The 15,389-nt window shown below is 37.9% G+C and overlaps 1 protein-coding gene and 2 long non-coding RNA genes across 4 annotated transcripts in view; 1 reads left to right on the forward strand and 2 right to left on the reverse strand.

Moving 5' to 3' along the window:
• LOC118179197 overlaps positions 1 to 3,762 on the reverse strand; it is an 8,236-nt gene extending 4,474 nt beyond the window's left edge. Inside the window, exon 1 of one of the 2 annotated variants that reach the window (XR_004756396.1) lies at positions 3,452 to 3,762. This is a non-coding gene — a long non-coding RNA (uncharacterized LOC118179197). The remainder of the gene's footprint in view (positions 1 to 3,451) is intronic. The other variant, XR_004756393.1, reaches the window with a different exon arrangement.
• LOC118160543 (potassium voltage-gated channel subfamily KQT member 1-like) overlaps positions 1 to 15,389 on the forward strand; it is a 521,743-nt gene that overhangs the window by 404,710 nt on the left and 101,644 nt on the right. The window lies entirely within an intron of this gene.
• LOC118179222 lies at positions 13,017 to 14,805 on the reverse strand. Its single transcript, XR_004756402.1, has 2 exons — positions 13,955 to 14,805; positions 13,017 to 13,110 (listed from the first exon to the last, which is right to left on the reverse strand). It is a non-coding gene; the product is annotated as an uncharacterized LOC118179222 (long non-coding RNA).

The raw sequence follows: 15,389 nt of genomic DNA on the forward strand, positions 1-15,389 counted from the left end.
TTTTTGGAGAGATCCTGGAATGGTTTGCGTTTGCCCTTGCCTGCTGCACCATCGAAAGCCTTGCATTTGCATTGTGTACACTTTTTATCTTGGGCTCTCGGGCAAAGCAACACCACCAGTGGTACCTTGAGAAATTTGAAGACTACCCAAAGGATAGAAAAATTCTGATTCCATTTGTGTATTAACAGATGCTTTGAATACCATCAGGTTCTGGTGGTGACGCTGTTTTTGAAATGGTTACGGTTTGGAACAACTAACACTTCACAAGTGTTAGCCAGTTAACATACTCTGTTCACTAGTGACAAAGCCTTGCGCTGCTATTAGTTACTGCTTTTCTTCTTAATGGAACCCCCAGATCTGATGGACATGGTGAACAGGAACAAAAGTGTTTTTGCAACAGCACAGCACCGTTGTGAATACTTAAGGCAAGATGACTGAATTCACATCATGGGAACTACTGTACAGGATTTCTGATGTTTCATTTGCAGCCTATAGAGTGTTTGGGTATTACCCATCTGATCTAGCCATGTCCTGAGGATTGTGCAGTGAGCCCAGTCACCCTTAGTGTATAAATTGGCTGGTACATTTTGCCTCTTACTTATCTACATACACAAATGGGGTTGATTTGTCTTGCCTTACTAATTTTCTTCCCCTTGCCCCCATTTCTAGGAGAACTGATGCAGACGAAAGACATTGATTTAATATAGTTGCTGTTAGGTGAGAAATGTTCTTCCTGCTCTCTGCACTCTTGCACAGATATGAACACTATATAGGTAAAATGTAATACTGTTTACACCAATAGCTGTAGTGGTAATTCTCCCAAATAAATGAATTAGTCATCTACCTCTAAAACTTCATAACTATCTCAAATAATACACAACATTTGTTTTTGTGTTCAGCACTATTTTTAGAGATATATATTTTTATATATCTCTATTTATCTATTTATCTATTTTTATATATTAAGATATATTAAGGGTGCATTAATAGTGATAGACTGTTCTCCAAGGATTTTTACAGAATTTTCTTACTATGCAGTTTTGAAAAAGTCTTTCTTTTCCTGTTGATAATGGTCCAGTCAATCTTTATATTCAAAGTTTGGAATCTTTTAGTGTTTTCTTACTGTTTCATTAACATTAGTTCTCACATTGCTATATCTTTTCCTGAAGGAATCCAGAGGGATTTTAAAGACATGGTAGAATCTCAAGTATACAGACTTCTGAGTTTTGGACACATATATGTCCTTTGAATATTTGTGATATTAAAGAGTATTTTTTTAGAATTTCAGAAAAGTCAGTTTTCTGCAGAAACCCTCCAAAAAAAAAAAAAAAGAAAAAAAAAAGATGAACTGCTGCAGATGTATTTTGGAAATCTCTTTGGAAATCAAAAACAAATTGATAATATAACTTTACTAGGTGTTGAGTGTTCTGGTATGGTATTGTGTTAAGCTTTGTCCAGTGTTCAAAATTCTTTTTTGCTATGACCTACACAGCTGTAGTAATCCATGTAATATGAGGGTGGAACTTTACTCTTCTAATTTTAAATATTTCCTTTAAAAAGTACATTCAGGAAATGGGCAGTGAAAAAGGACTTTGCCACCCAAGATTTTTCTTAACAATGGTGTATTCCTGCTTTCCTTCTTGTAACAGTGATACAGTACTTAGTGCACTGAAGTCTTGGCTATCATTAAGGACTTATTCAGTGATACAGAGAAACATAATACACTTTATCATTATTGACTGAAATAGCCAAAGGAAAGAGGGGAGAGAAGCTGTCACTCATACCATGATGATAACTTATCCTACAGCTAAGCCTTTGGACTGCCAGTTGCTCCGCACAGAGACGACCAGTTACTGCCTCAGTAGACACCCAGGAAACACCACAGAACAGGTTGGGAAAGGCACTTTACTAAGTAAATCACCTAGCATTACCCTTTCCTCACAAAGAGGTGCCACCCATAGTAAAACATTACATAAGTATGAATTCCGCACTGCCACGGGTGCCAGAATCAGAGCAGGCCTTAGTGATGGTAACAAATTTAAATACAGGTCTTTGGGAGGGACCCCAGCCTCTAATAACTTGGGGTCGAGGGTATGCTTGTGTCTCCACAGGTCACGGACTAAGATGGGTACCAGCACGGGCGTAAGGCCATGGTTGGCCTCCTCCTCACAATCGCCGCTGTCATCGGTTATTGCCAGCCCTGGGTCTCCATCCAACCATGCCACAACATCGGGGTCACCCTCACCAACATGACAGGACAAGAAGCGATGTGCCTGTCCCTGGCTAGTGCTAACGGCCCCTTTACAACACGTCTGGTGGGGATCCTGGCAGATAACAAAGATTGGACTGTCTACTTGCTGCGAGCGCCCCTAGAGCCACAAGAATTAGATATCCTGGGAAGTGTAACAGCCACATCATGTGTAAGGTTCAATTACATGGGCAAAAACCAAACCATGAAACAAATTGTCAATGTCACACCTGCTCCTTATTGCAATGCATCTCTTTGGTGTAATTATACAAAACTATAATAGCATCGTTCCTTGTGCCAGGAGCAGCTCTGCTCGGCTGTGGGATCGACTGTGGAACGGACACCCCGGCTGTGGGATCGACTGTGGAACGGACACCCCTAGGTGCACCCCGAGCATTTTCCTCGGAGGGGTCTCCACTCTCAGCCGCTCACCACAGGAGGAGACGTGGACCTCCTGAAGCCGCGGACAAATTACCTTAAGTGATATTTTCTTGTGGTATGAATGAAAAGTGAAAGAGGCCTCTTTGCATGAGTGTGTGATTGTGCTGTGTGAGTGAGAAGTAGCATCACGGCGAAGCACCATCCCTAGTGCTTAGTGACTTGTTGATTGATTTAGATTCTAGTTAGCACGCCACTTTACAATCATAATTTGTATGTGATTTTCACCCTGTTGGTTATTGTAATGTTTGCAGTGTTTGATAGAAAATATATAGAAAGCATTTGGTTGATTGTAAATAAAAAGGGGGAATTTTGGGAAAGGAATTCGCAGGTGGCTTTGCCCTGCTTCCCACGTCCTTGTATTACAGATAATGAGGAAACAAGCTAGAGACAAGTGCATGGAGAAGCTAGACCAATTATAAGTTGTTATCGGCGCATGCTGCAGTTAGTTGCCTATATATACTCTGTGAGAACCTGCAATAATGGAGGACGATTATACTCGCATCGAGGTTGCATCGTTACTCCGGTCCGTTTCCCTTTCCAACAACAACAACCAAATCCTGGAACACTGTTGTTCCCAAAGAAAGCAGTGATTAGGCTATGACTAATTGAGGGTCCAGAGAGTAGGGTTTTATTTTCAGTTTAATTTGATATTCACATTCACAAGGACATGAAGTTTCCCCCAAAACATACTTTTAGAGCAAACACTAGTCAGCATTTCTGTATTTCAGCTTTGCTTAATATACATAACAGTTCTCTACTCACCACCAGCTCTGGTTAGCGTAATGTTTCAGAAGGCACCTCATACCACTTGCTTGTCCTTTAAAGAGTGTTATTCAAGTGAAAGAGAAATCTAAAGAACACTTAATTAATAAAAATAATTGAGTAATGAATACAAATGAATAACGTATGATGCAATAAATTAATTTAATTACAGTCACAGTTAAATACAATGTCAGCACCTTTTTGTGGAACATGACCAACCCACAAGAGTTTTGAAATCGCAAACTCCAGGACAAGACTTTCACACTGGCTGCTTGTTTCAGATCCCTCTTTTGGGGGGACCCAAGCACAAGATGAAGCTCTGGTCTAAGTCAGGTATCTTGAATTTTGCATTTGAGATTGAGGGGTCATCTATTCACCTTTGGGAATCCCAGACATATGCTGAAGCAGGTGCCTTGGTTATTCGACTGTGAGTGGGGGATTTTTTTAAATGGACATAGACTTGTTGAGAGTCCATTTTATATTTGTAAGACACATTCACCCCTTTTTTGGCATCTGCAAAGTTACAAAGAATGAGTGCCTCTGTTCAGTAGGTTAAACACTCTGCCTGTGGTTAATTCATTCCTCAGAGCTCAAAGCTCTAAAAGTGCTGGGTGGATCATTGTGGTTTTGCAAAATTAAGGTGTTCCATTCCCCATAGTTTTTCCTTCTTTGTGTGTCATCATTTTCAAAGCTTTTATGGCAGACAAATTTAGAGTGCTTGTGGCTTTGTTGGGGTACCACCTTTACCCTGTGTGGTCACAATTTTGTGCTTCCTGTCTTGAAAAAATAGTGCCAAGATGGGTGGAAAGCTTCTCAGTGAGGTAACCAGGGATGGGCTAAATAGCATTACATATCATTGATTTTCCAGTTTCAAGGCATGTAGAACAAGCATACAAGAAGTATGCTTAGGTATCTAACTTCATTCAGAAAGAATGGGACAAAGTGAAGACAGATGTATTTCACGGTCCTGGTGCTAATTTCATATTGGGGGGAGTAGTCAGGGATGTATGGGTGTGTCTGCATAACAAGATAGATAGATAGATGTATGTATAACATACCAAATATTTCCTTGGAACTTTCATCACACTGTCTGCCATGTAACTACATTTACAGGCCATCAACTTTTTCCAACCTGGGTATATAAAATTAGCTTTCTAATTTTATATCAGGGTTACTAAATGAAGAAGGACAGAGCTTTTAAAAAGTCAGTAGTTACAGTTGCCTGGTCAGCCCTTCAATAAAGAAAATAATTACTACAAGCAGACCAATATGAGTATTTTATTTAGGAATCCAGGTTTAAAGTATGGGTTTTTTCTGCTGTGAAGTATAATACCTGGCTTGTCTGTAGATAGATGACCTTTGAGTGTACATAATACATTTCTAAGTAGCTCTAGCCCTGAAAACATGTTTCCTTGTAAAGGATTAAGGAGAGAACTGTTCTGTGAAGCAGTAAATCATTTTTCAAGCATAACAATCGCAGTTTTTTTTTCAAAGTATGGAACAGTTTCCACTTAAACTGCAAAATAGCTTTTTTAAAACATGTTGCACAGGATGGAGGTCTGAAAATTATCTGTCAGAATGCTTGTTTCTTTGATTTGAGATTTTGAGAGGCCTGTCTCTAGAAGACCAGGCTGAACACTCCAACAACTTGTTACAGATGAGGGAATTTAGAGCTCTATGGAAGATAGATTTCTCCTTAAATATTCATTTGTTTTTTAGATCTGAAAAGATTTTTTTAAAAAGCAAAGAAAAAATGTGATTAAAAATGTCCTTTCTTCTACCTTATTTCCTTATGCTATCTTAAGTCCAGTGGTTTTTTAGTTGTCATGCAGAACAGGTGAGTCACAGCTCCATTGTAAAGAAATAGATGTGGTATGTTTGTATAGTGCTCTCAGGGTTGAAAGCATGAATAGTGATTTCTATTATTGCTGCTTTTTTAGAGCAAAGCTTTGCCTGTGTTATTCATGCACAACTATAGAAGGAGGTTTTTTGGTGTTTTTTTTTGTTGTTGTTGTTGTTGTTTGTTTTGTTGGTTTTTTTTTTTTTTCACACAAAAGATTTGTCTACCATACAAATTAATTAAATGAAAAACAGAAGGAAGATATGCTGTATTTTCTTTCCAGATACAATTACCTTGTTGCCTTGAATTCAGTTCTGGAAAGTTCATTATTAATAAAAATCTGCTATGAATATGAAGCAGATGTCCTAATCTGATACAAATGTAACCTGGAAAGAGAGGTTGCACTGAAGTGATTAAGTGGTAAATGAAGTTAAAAAAATAACGAAATACATAGCAGATAAGGGACAAGGCCTGTGGCTCATCCTTTGGGATCTGAACTATTAGCCATGTGTATAATCCTAGGCCCATGATTGATTAAATCATGTTATTCTCCTAAGTCTCTCCATTGGTTTGCTCTTGTGTCCTGCAACAAGTCCCTTTTTAATGGACTCTGGCACTTGACTAAGTCCTCTTCAAACTCAGAAGTGAAAAAAAGAAAAAGGGAGGGGGGGGGGTCAAATGAACTAAAGAAAGGTACTAAGCAATAAAAATTCCAATATTAAGCTTTTACAAGTGATCAGACACTTAGGGCACAATTGTCTTTAACAGTCAAGCTTGAGATTTTTTATATACATCTAATTTTCAGCACCTCACTGTAACCTTACATCTCCAAATACAATACAGGTGTTTTTTTGTTTTTGTTTTTGTTATTTTTTGTTTTGTTTTGTTTGTTTGTTTGTTTTAAATACATAGAAGTCTAAGTTACTTTCAAAACTGTGGCCATAATTTCCAGCATTTTCTGGGCTGCAGCATTTGTTTTTTGCTCTTTGCTCTTTGTCTGCCCACTTAGACTGCAAGACCTTTGAAGAAAATAGCATGTTCTCCTTTGCGCTTTATACAATCCCTTGCACAATGTTAGTTAATAAACAAGCAAAATAAACAAGCAAAAGAATAAAATCCATGAAACACATGCAGAATATTTGAGACTAAGTATCTTTTTAGTGGAATAATGGTTATGGAAGAGTCTGTTTTACAATACATGTGGGTCAACTGCAAAATAAGAAAACAAAGGCCATATTTGGATTTATTTTGTGGCTCTGATCCATGTTCCTTTCATTAAAACTCCTTCCCTCCCTAGTCACCTCTTGCATGAGAAAGGGACTGGACAACCTGGATGATTATAGATTAACGAAATCTGAAGGAGGTTTGGGAGACTGTGGAAAGAATAAACAGATTCAAATGTCAGGTTCTGCCAAGAAAGTACCAGGAACAAGTGTATTTTTCTATTATTGTATGTTAAGTGGGTTTGCCTGAAGAATTGCTTGGAATTTAATAGTGGCATTTCCTGAATAACAGGTTTGAAATTAGCTTAATTACAACCAAGTGATAATTTGCTAATTTTAAAAAAGACAGATAATTATTGGACATTTCCTTGTGCTTTTGAAGGGGTGGGATTTGGGGGGTTGGATTTTATTTTTCCTGTTTAGGAAAGAAAAAGAAAAAGCTTATGAACCAGATGTTTCTTCTCAGATTACAGCAGCCTGGTTGGGCTGCATGTACAAAGAGGGAATAGGCCTGCTATAATACCAGGTGTTATATCTAATATGTAGCATTACTGTTACTATTGTTTATACAGTAGCTCTAGCTCTGTCTCAGGCATACCGTAGGCTTACACTACCATGCTTAATATCTACTGGAGTGACTGGGAGAGGGCTCTGAAACAAAGTTCTCTCTGTGTTAGAGAAAACCCTGCTTTAAACTACATCAGCAAGGAGGCACTTATGCAATGATATCATGATATAGTCCAGCACCTGAAACTTTTGCTAGCTTGGAGTGCAGTTGCTATATAGAAGTCTCCATTGAGTACTACAATAAATGGCTTCAGGGAACAAAATTGTGTGGGTCAGTGAATATGGCGTGACTTTACTGTGACTCAGCATACATACTTCAGAGCTCTCTGATGTTAAAAAATTACAGTTTGAAAGAATGAGAAACACAAACAGTTGAGAAAAAAATCTGACAGAACATCTACAAACAAGTCAGGCTGCTTTCATTTATTCATTACACACCCATCATTGCACCTACAAAATGTCTCTGAGGAGAAAGATATTCTGGATGCAAACATACTAATGTTCATGTAAAGGACCACCATTCCAGATGCTTAAAAGCCATAAATTGGACTGCATTTTTCTATGACCTCTGCTTATGTTTTAAACCACAGCCAGCCTTTCAACAGTTACCCAACAGCTAGCATCTCCTGCTTTTTGACAGAGCTCAGCATTTTTGCAGGTGCTTACATGGAATTGCACTGTCTTGAAAAATTCAGTTATTATCATGGGTGCTTAATGGTGGTTCTGAAAGTGCAGCTGGTGCTGCTTCATAAAATCTGTGTCCAGTGCTGTGACAATTAGTAGCTTTTAAATTCAGAAGCAGTTTTCCTAGGCCAAACATTTTTATGGAAGCTCATTTTGTCTTGTCAGTGCTTGTTAGCATGGTACGTTGTTTATGAAGCATAAGATAACATCAACCCTACAAACATGTATTTAGTTTGTGGGAGTGGTTTGTTTTCCATGAACACATTCACATACTCAACCTGGCTAAACAAAGCAAGTTGTATACTACTACCTAATCAGTGTTAAAGCAAAAGCATTATTCCATAACTCAAGAAGGAAACAGCTGAGTCATTAGAACCTTTGTGGGGAAAAAAGACATACAGCCTTTTTCTCAATATAATTAGTACACATCTAATTTTCTCCTTATTCATCCCCCACCTCCAGGTTAGAAGGCAATGTCCATACTTTTAAATCTTTTTGTTCTTCTATTTTGAGGAACATAAGCCATTATTAGGGGGGAAGAATCTTCCAGACTTTACAAATGCAGTCCAGACTTTATTAATACAGATTGCAGCTGACCAGAAGAAAAGGAGAAAATAGAAGTAGTTGGGTTCTTGCCACCTCTGAATAAAAGAAGCTTAAATGTGAAATTAGAAGACTACCTCTAAGAATTTACTTTTACGGGAGAAAAATCTTTAAATTTTTGCAGATGTTTATCTCCCTGAAGACATAAGAACTCATTAGAAGCAACTGTTTTACTCATACAAGTTGTTACTACTTGCCATTAAAATGTTTGCCATTAAAATGTTGCCTCTGGGTCAGGGGACCATCCTCAGTGAAGCAGGGCTGCTATTCTTCATCAGAACATCAACCTGTAGCACAACATGGTCTGCATGTGCTGTAGCGAGAATGAACATCTAACTCTCACCCACAGTGCTAATATAATGAGTTTTAATGGTTAACTTCCTTTGTGGATCTGGGCATTAACCTTTTTTATATTTTTTTTCTTAATGACAGTGTAAATGTCCTGGGCAGAATACAATAGTCAGCCACAGTGATGTATAATAAGATGTATTTGTGCACATGTTACTGTATGTCATATGAAGTAAGATGTTATGTGAGCCCTGTTTACTGATTAATTATGCTTTTATTAACTCAGACTGTTGATTAGAGCACCAAGTTTTCATAAGAAATCCAGGAGTTACCATTCTGGCTGTTGTGAGATGCAGGGTCAGATTTTAGTAAATGCACACTTAGTATAGTGATGGTCAGAGTGCCAGAGGTTGTCTCTACTCAGGTCTTTCCAGTGCTTCATCTCCATCTCAAGAAAAAACCTGGGAGATACATGGCACTTCTGGAAATACAACTATTTTCAGTTTGGTGGTGGGAGTTCAGCTCTTTGTCAGTTTGTCCATGGTCTTCATTGTTGAGCAGTTTTTAAAAATGGCAACTCAGGTGTTTAATCAGATTTTTGAGCACTTGAAATTCCTTCTAAAATAATGGGAGCTAAAAATCTATCAATATATTTAAATTCTTAAGAAGAAAATGAAATAGCACATCTTCAAGTGTTATGTGTTCCTGAGAACTACATCCTGAAATCTTATAACGATAACCTTTGCTTCAAAAGCTATTGCTGCTCTCTTACTGTAGTTCACTACACAGTTGTGTGAACACAAGAAAAACAATGTGAGACCAAGTGGGACTCAGCTCAGCTCACCATGACATGAAAACTGCATGTGCATGTGCATTTGCCCCAGTTTTGATTCCTCTCTTTTAAACAAGGATGAATAGAACAGTACAAAGTTTTCCAAAAGAAGTTGCCCCTGCCCTCTACAACGATGCTAACGCTTTCCTGTTTTGAGTGGAAATAGCTATCATGGGATTACAGCAATCTTTTCCATAGCTGCCAAGCACAGTTTTTCCCAGTCATATTGTATTGACCAGCATTTTCAGGCTTTCCTGAGCTATTTCCAACTGGAGAATTCCCAGTTTTTTCCAGAAACTGTTATCATTAGTTCATGAGTGCATGACCTGTTACACCTCTTTTATCCTAATAGTGCAGTTCTTCATGTATGACAGTTTGATCCTTTGCTGTACTGGCAATACCCCAAATTCTCATCAAAAAGTTTGATTAATGTGTTGCTGTGCATTCCTATTATTGTGCCAAAACTATTCATGAAAATATTTGAAGAGATCACTCCAAAAGTTAATCCTTTCACTAGCACACAAGAATGTTTTTGCTTCTACCTCCAAAGTGGTAATCCCTATTGTGCATTTGTGACAAAGACGCATCTTTCTAGTGACCCCAGCCCTGATGCAACCACCTCATGTAACTCTTGAAGTTGGCTGGAGCTTTCAATACTTATGCGCATGGCTGACAACTTCTGCTGTGACTGTCACAGCATGTTATTTCCATGGCCCCACCAGAGAGGAACCTAAATTGACACAGGCTCCTCAGGATGGATTATCAGTCAGAATCAAGTTGCAGCTAGGCCATATAACTGCTTTGCAATACATTTTTGTTTATCAGTCTGGTAAAGAAGCAGTGTTCTCAAGGGAGAATTCATGTTAGCAAAGCCTTTGTCAATTGGAACTGACCATTTATTGGCCTTGAAAAACACCACAAAACAAGTGACAGCATCCATCTTCAGCAGACTCCAGCCTAGCCATCTTCCTCTGTGTGCCTACCTCTCCGAGTGTGTTTTTCTATCTGTTTCCTACCTCTTCTCCTCCCCAGCTTCCATTTAAGTAGCCTTTTTTTCAGGTGACACCTTTTATCCATACTCTAGAGTTATACTGTTGAAAGTTAATGTCAAATGGATGGCGCTGTCATTGTCTCTGCAAGAAAGTGTTTTCTACTGGGTAATGTGCTATTCACTTCTGAAGGTTTGTCCCATTCCAACCAAAACAAGGAGATTCAAATATCTCCAGACATATTGTCTCTCCTTAACCCATTTCTGTACCTAATAAACACCACCCTGAAAGGCAGAAAAAGAGCAAACATACAAACCTAGATTTTTTTTTTCCATGTTCTTTACACTGTTGAAATCTGTGTTCCTTTTACCCTTTTGCTTTTGGCACTGCAGCCATTGTGCTTATACTTACTGAAATCTGTGGCAAAGTTTTTGTACTGTTTAATCATGTACCTACTGAATTTTTAAACACAGAAATTTTATACTTATTTTTTCTTTTTCTCTTTTCTATTTATATGGCTGGGGAGCCCTTTGTCCTTTGTTTTAAGACAGTTGAATTTTATGAAAGAAGATGACTGGGGCTATCTCAAGATACCTGTTCCTACTCTGTTCAGTTTGCCAATTAATCCAAACAATGAATTAAAATAATAAATAAATAAATAAATAAATAACTCTTATGTAGTCCACATTGCATGAGCACATGTAGTCCAGCAGACACAGAACACTAGTAGAACATCCCAAAAATTAAATGCCAATAAAGCCACAGAGGAGAAAGGAGGAAGCCTTTCTTCAGCCTGTCTATAAATTGTAAGCGAAGAGCTGATTTGGAGATTTTAAGTCTTTTGCTCAAAGTGGGGTTCTGTCTAAAAGCATTAGAACATGGAGACACCCAGTGAAATGGAAAAGCAGCGTATTCAAAACTGATAAAAGGAAATGCCTTCTCATATGGTGTGTAATTAAATGACTGTATTTGTGGCCACAAGAAGTTGTTGAAATAAGAATTTAGCGCTATTCAAAGAGATTAGTGTTTATATACATATGGCCAATCGTCATTTCTGTAGACAGAATTAAGAGCTGTAAGTAATAGAAAACCCAGAGAGCAGCTGCCTCCTGCAGACTTTCTGGAGCTCTACAAAGAAAACTTGGATGCTGACTTATGTCAGAGATAGACTAGGAGCAGCAGTACCTAAACATACCAGTCTGTCTGTCTGAGATGGACCTTGCAGGGAAAATTTAAATGCACAGTACTGTACAGGTGCAGAAGAAGAAAGAGGGATGAAGGCTGGCTGAGTTTGTGATGAAGGAAGTACAATAATGAAAGAAATATCATCTGTGCTGATTTGTAAGTTTGATTTGGAAATTCTTTTTGCTTTAACACCCCATGGTGTCAAAGGGGTTGTATTTAGGGGCAAAATCAGAGACAAGGAGCATGTCCATCAGCCTGAGTGTCTTTCTTAGCCACCAGTCACAATGGCAGCAAGCAAAGATAGCAAGAGGTCTGCAAGCAGTTACCAGGCTGCTTGAATGCTAGGTATTGCAGACCTTCTCAGGGTTGGATACAGGTTTAGGTCCCACCTGCTTTTCCTTCCCATTATGCTGTCTTCCCTGCTTCCAGCCCTCATGTGTAGTTTAACACTGTTCCTGGTAAAATTGCTTTATTTGGGCTTGATCTTGAATATTTTGCTACTGGATGTAGCATTCTCCTGAGTTAATCGGTTTAGTCTAATGGGAAGCAGAGCTGGGGGTTGGATCATGGGCTTGACTGTCCACAATCAGCTTCAGAGTGCTCCACAAGGGTGCAGCACATTGCTAATTGCAGGACTTCAAGGGCCTGGCAGATATCATTTACTGGGAGAGGGCTACAGGGGCTTTGTTTTTCCTTCTGCACAGTTAGTTTCTCCCTCCTGCTCCCCCATACTGACAATTCACATTCCACCATCCCCACCCACCCACTACCAACACTGTGGCTTCTCTTCAGTACCTCCATCCTGTGTGTGAGATGGAATGAGTTAGAAAAGAACACCAGTGCTGGTGGGAGCCACATGGACCTCTCCCCAGCTGCAGCTCCCACTCCAGGCCATGCCATCACTAAATCTTTGTCTGCCTGTTGCTCAGATCAAGATTGTGAGCCTCTCTCCTGTTCTCAAAAAAAAAAAAAAAAAAAAGATGTTGGCCATTGTACAAACATGGTTAGTTAGTTAGGAGGGAAGAGCTTTAACACTGGCTAAGGGTGGACAATACGTGGCATGCACTACTTTTGTGAGAGTGAGCAAAGTAAAGAGAGTAAACTGCATGGTACAGGGAGACACTTGACATATAAACTGTGATTTTTAGACAAACTGCTCTGAAGTCAAAAGGGTAGCTTAAATGGAAAAGAGTCAATGCAACAGAACAATCCAGGAATAGAATATGAGGTTTTTATATTTTATACTCTTAAGTATAAAATAAGTTATACTCTTAAGTATAAAAAGTTGTAACTCCATGTAACAACTACAAGACTTTGAGGAAATCATCTTTTCCCAAATTATGACTTTTCCTTTTTTTTTTTTTTTTTTTTTTTTTTAATCTGGCATGAGTATTGCAGCCAGTAGCTTTCAATTATCTTCTTTTACTGCTCCCACCAGTTGCTGGCACCTAAACAGAAGGATATTTAATTTGCTGAAATGTGAAAATGTGAATGGCAATTTGGTAGGAATAAAAAGTCAAAGCCTCTGGCACATCAGCAATACTTTATTGACTCGAGGGGTCTCTGTGTTCAACTGTCAGAATGGTACAATGACTACTCTGATATTACTTAGACAAACACTAAGCGCAATTTTCAGAGCTTTAGAACATGCGGTGAGCAGGTAGGCTGACATGCTTACTGGATATATGCAGCTTTCTTAAAATCTGTGCTGTGCACCAGAGTTTCTGAGTTTTTTAATGAAAATGAATGCCTTGAAATTGTCTTTTACAGATGGTATTAGAAATTATTGATCTTAATTCTACTGAAGTCAGTAGAGAGGCCTACTCTTAATCAGCTTTGCTTCCAGCATCAAAAGCCCATTTTAAATGATGACATCCCTTACAATGAAAATATTAGTGTATTATATGGGCTGAGCTCAATTCAGCCTATGACTATCCCCAAATATAAGGCACCTTTAAACAAAAATTTCCACTTACACAGTCATGCTTCTTGGACCTGATGTATCCCTATGAAAATAATAGTTTAAAAAAAAATCTTCATAAGCTTTCATTAGGAAAGATTTTCATGTTAAGGGAGTGTACACTTGCCACAGCCAAGAAAGCGGGGGGGGCGGGGCAGGCTGGGGAGGGAGACAGAGAATGGAGCAGAAGGTACAGAACTAGAAGGATGCTTATGAAATTGCGACAGAAAAGGATTATTGCTCAGTTCCAAATACCTCATTTTTAAAAAATATAGTGAAAATTTAAAATAAAATATTAGAAATATTAGTGCAGTCTTCAAAGAGAAAAATACCTTAAATGGCATGAAATGATTTCAGTTACAAGAATATATGTTTATTATTATATGTAAATATTATTTTCCTGTGTTTTTCCCAATTGCTATTAAAGGAAGCAGAATAACTCATATACTGGCTAACTGTAACCACGTGTGGGATGGTCATGGGTAATAGGAAGGTATTCGAATTAACTATGCAGCTGTAATACTAAGTAAAAGGATCCTCTTAGAAAACTATAGTTTCTGAAAGAGAAGTCTCTTTCTTGCCTTTATGCTGAAAAGTCTTTGAATAATCTTATCTTTGCATGAGAGAAATAAGATTAAATGGTGAACTGTAAAGTGAATCATTGTGCTGAGGATTCTTTTTTGCAAGGTTGCAAAAGTCAATAGCATTCCTGAATATATACTTGAGAAAGAACCTGCTCTAAGTAACCTAATTTACACTACATCACTCACTAGGTTTTATGTTGTACAAAAATTATTAAAAATAATCAAAAGGAGTGGACAAAATATTTTTTTTTGCTATTCCTGTTATTCCTGTGGAATTTTGCTGATAATAGAGTTCTGATTGGAAAACTCTTAAACTTTTTTTTGTAGAGATTATAATAAATTAGCAGGTATAATAATACATATATGAAACACTTTGTACTGAAAAAAAAAAAAAAAGTCATTTCATGCATTTTCTTAATGTCTTAATGTTAAGAGACATTAAATTAAGTGTAAATGATGAAGCTGTAGTGTAATTGAGATTAACATTACAGTTTATAATAACTCATGTGCCAGTTGAGCTTTCTGAGTAACTTCATGAAATGCCTGGAAACATTGGCTCAGCTACACAAATAACAGGAAGAATCATCAGAATAATAAGGATAACAGAGAGAATATTAACGCAAACACTTGAGAAGAACTGAAGATTTATTTTTAGCTTTTTAGCTGTAACTTTTTATTTCATAAGCCACTTCCTTTGAACAGACTTGGCACACCTTTTACAAGTAATGGCTTCATGCACAGCCTCACAATCTTTTTAAACCAATGAACAAGGTAAGTAGCCAGGATCTATTTTTAGTAGCCATGGATGCAGAGACAATTCTGTGGGTTTTTGTTTGTTTGTTGCTGTAGTTACTGTTGGTTTTCCTCTGGCAGTTTCAAAACCTCTTATTTAATCCTAAAACATGAGAAGTCAGATTAAATTTGCAACATTTATTATGCCATACTTTATTGCCAAAAGGTGTGTTTTCTCCAAGCTAACAGAAGATCTAAGTAAAATAATGAAGCTTTTGAAAATTCTACAGTAATGTTCACTGGAAACAGTATAAATAGGCCTGTGATCTATGTTGCACCATTCTAAAATCCCAAGACTTGTTGAAACAGATGTTGTTCTCCCTGAGGAGACCATTCACATCTCACTTTGCTTTTGAGAAGTGTCTTCAACATCTTTGCCTCCCACTGCTCC

Source organism: Oxyura jamaicensis, chromosome 1, assembly GCF_011077185.1.
Source record: "Oxyura jamaicensis isolate SHBP4307 breed ruddy duck chromosome 1, BPBGC_Ojam_1.0, whole genome shotgun sequence".
In the NCBI taxonomy this organism is placed as follows: Eukaryota; Metazoa; Chordata; class Aves; order Anseriformes; family Anatidae; genus Oxyura; species Oxyura jamaicensis.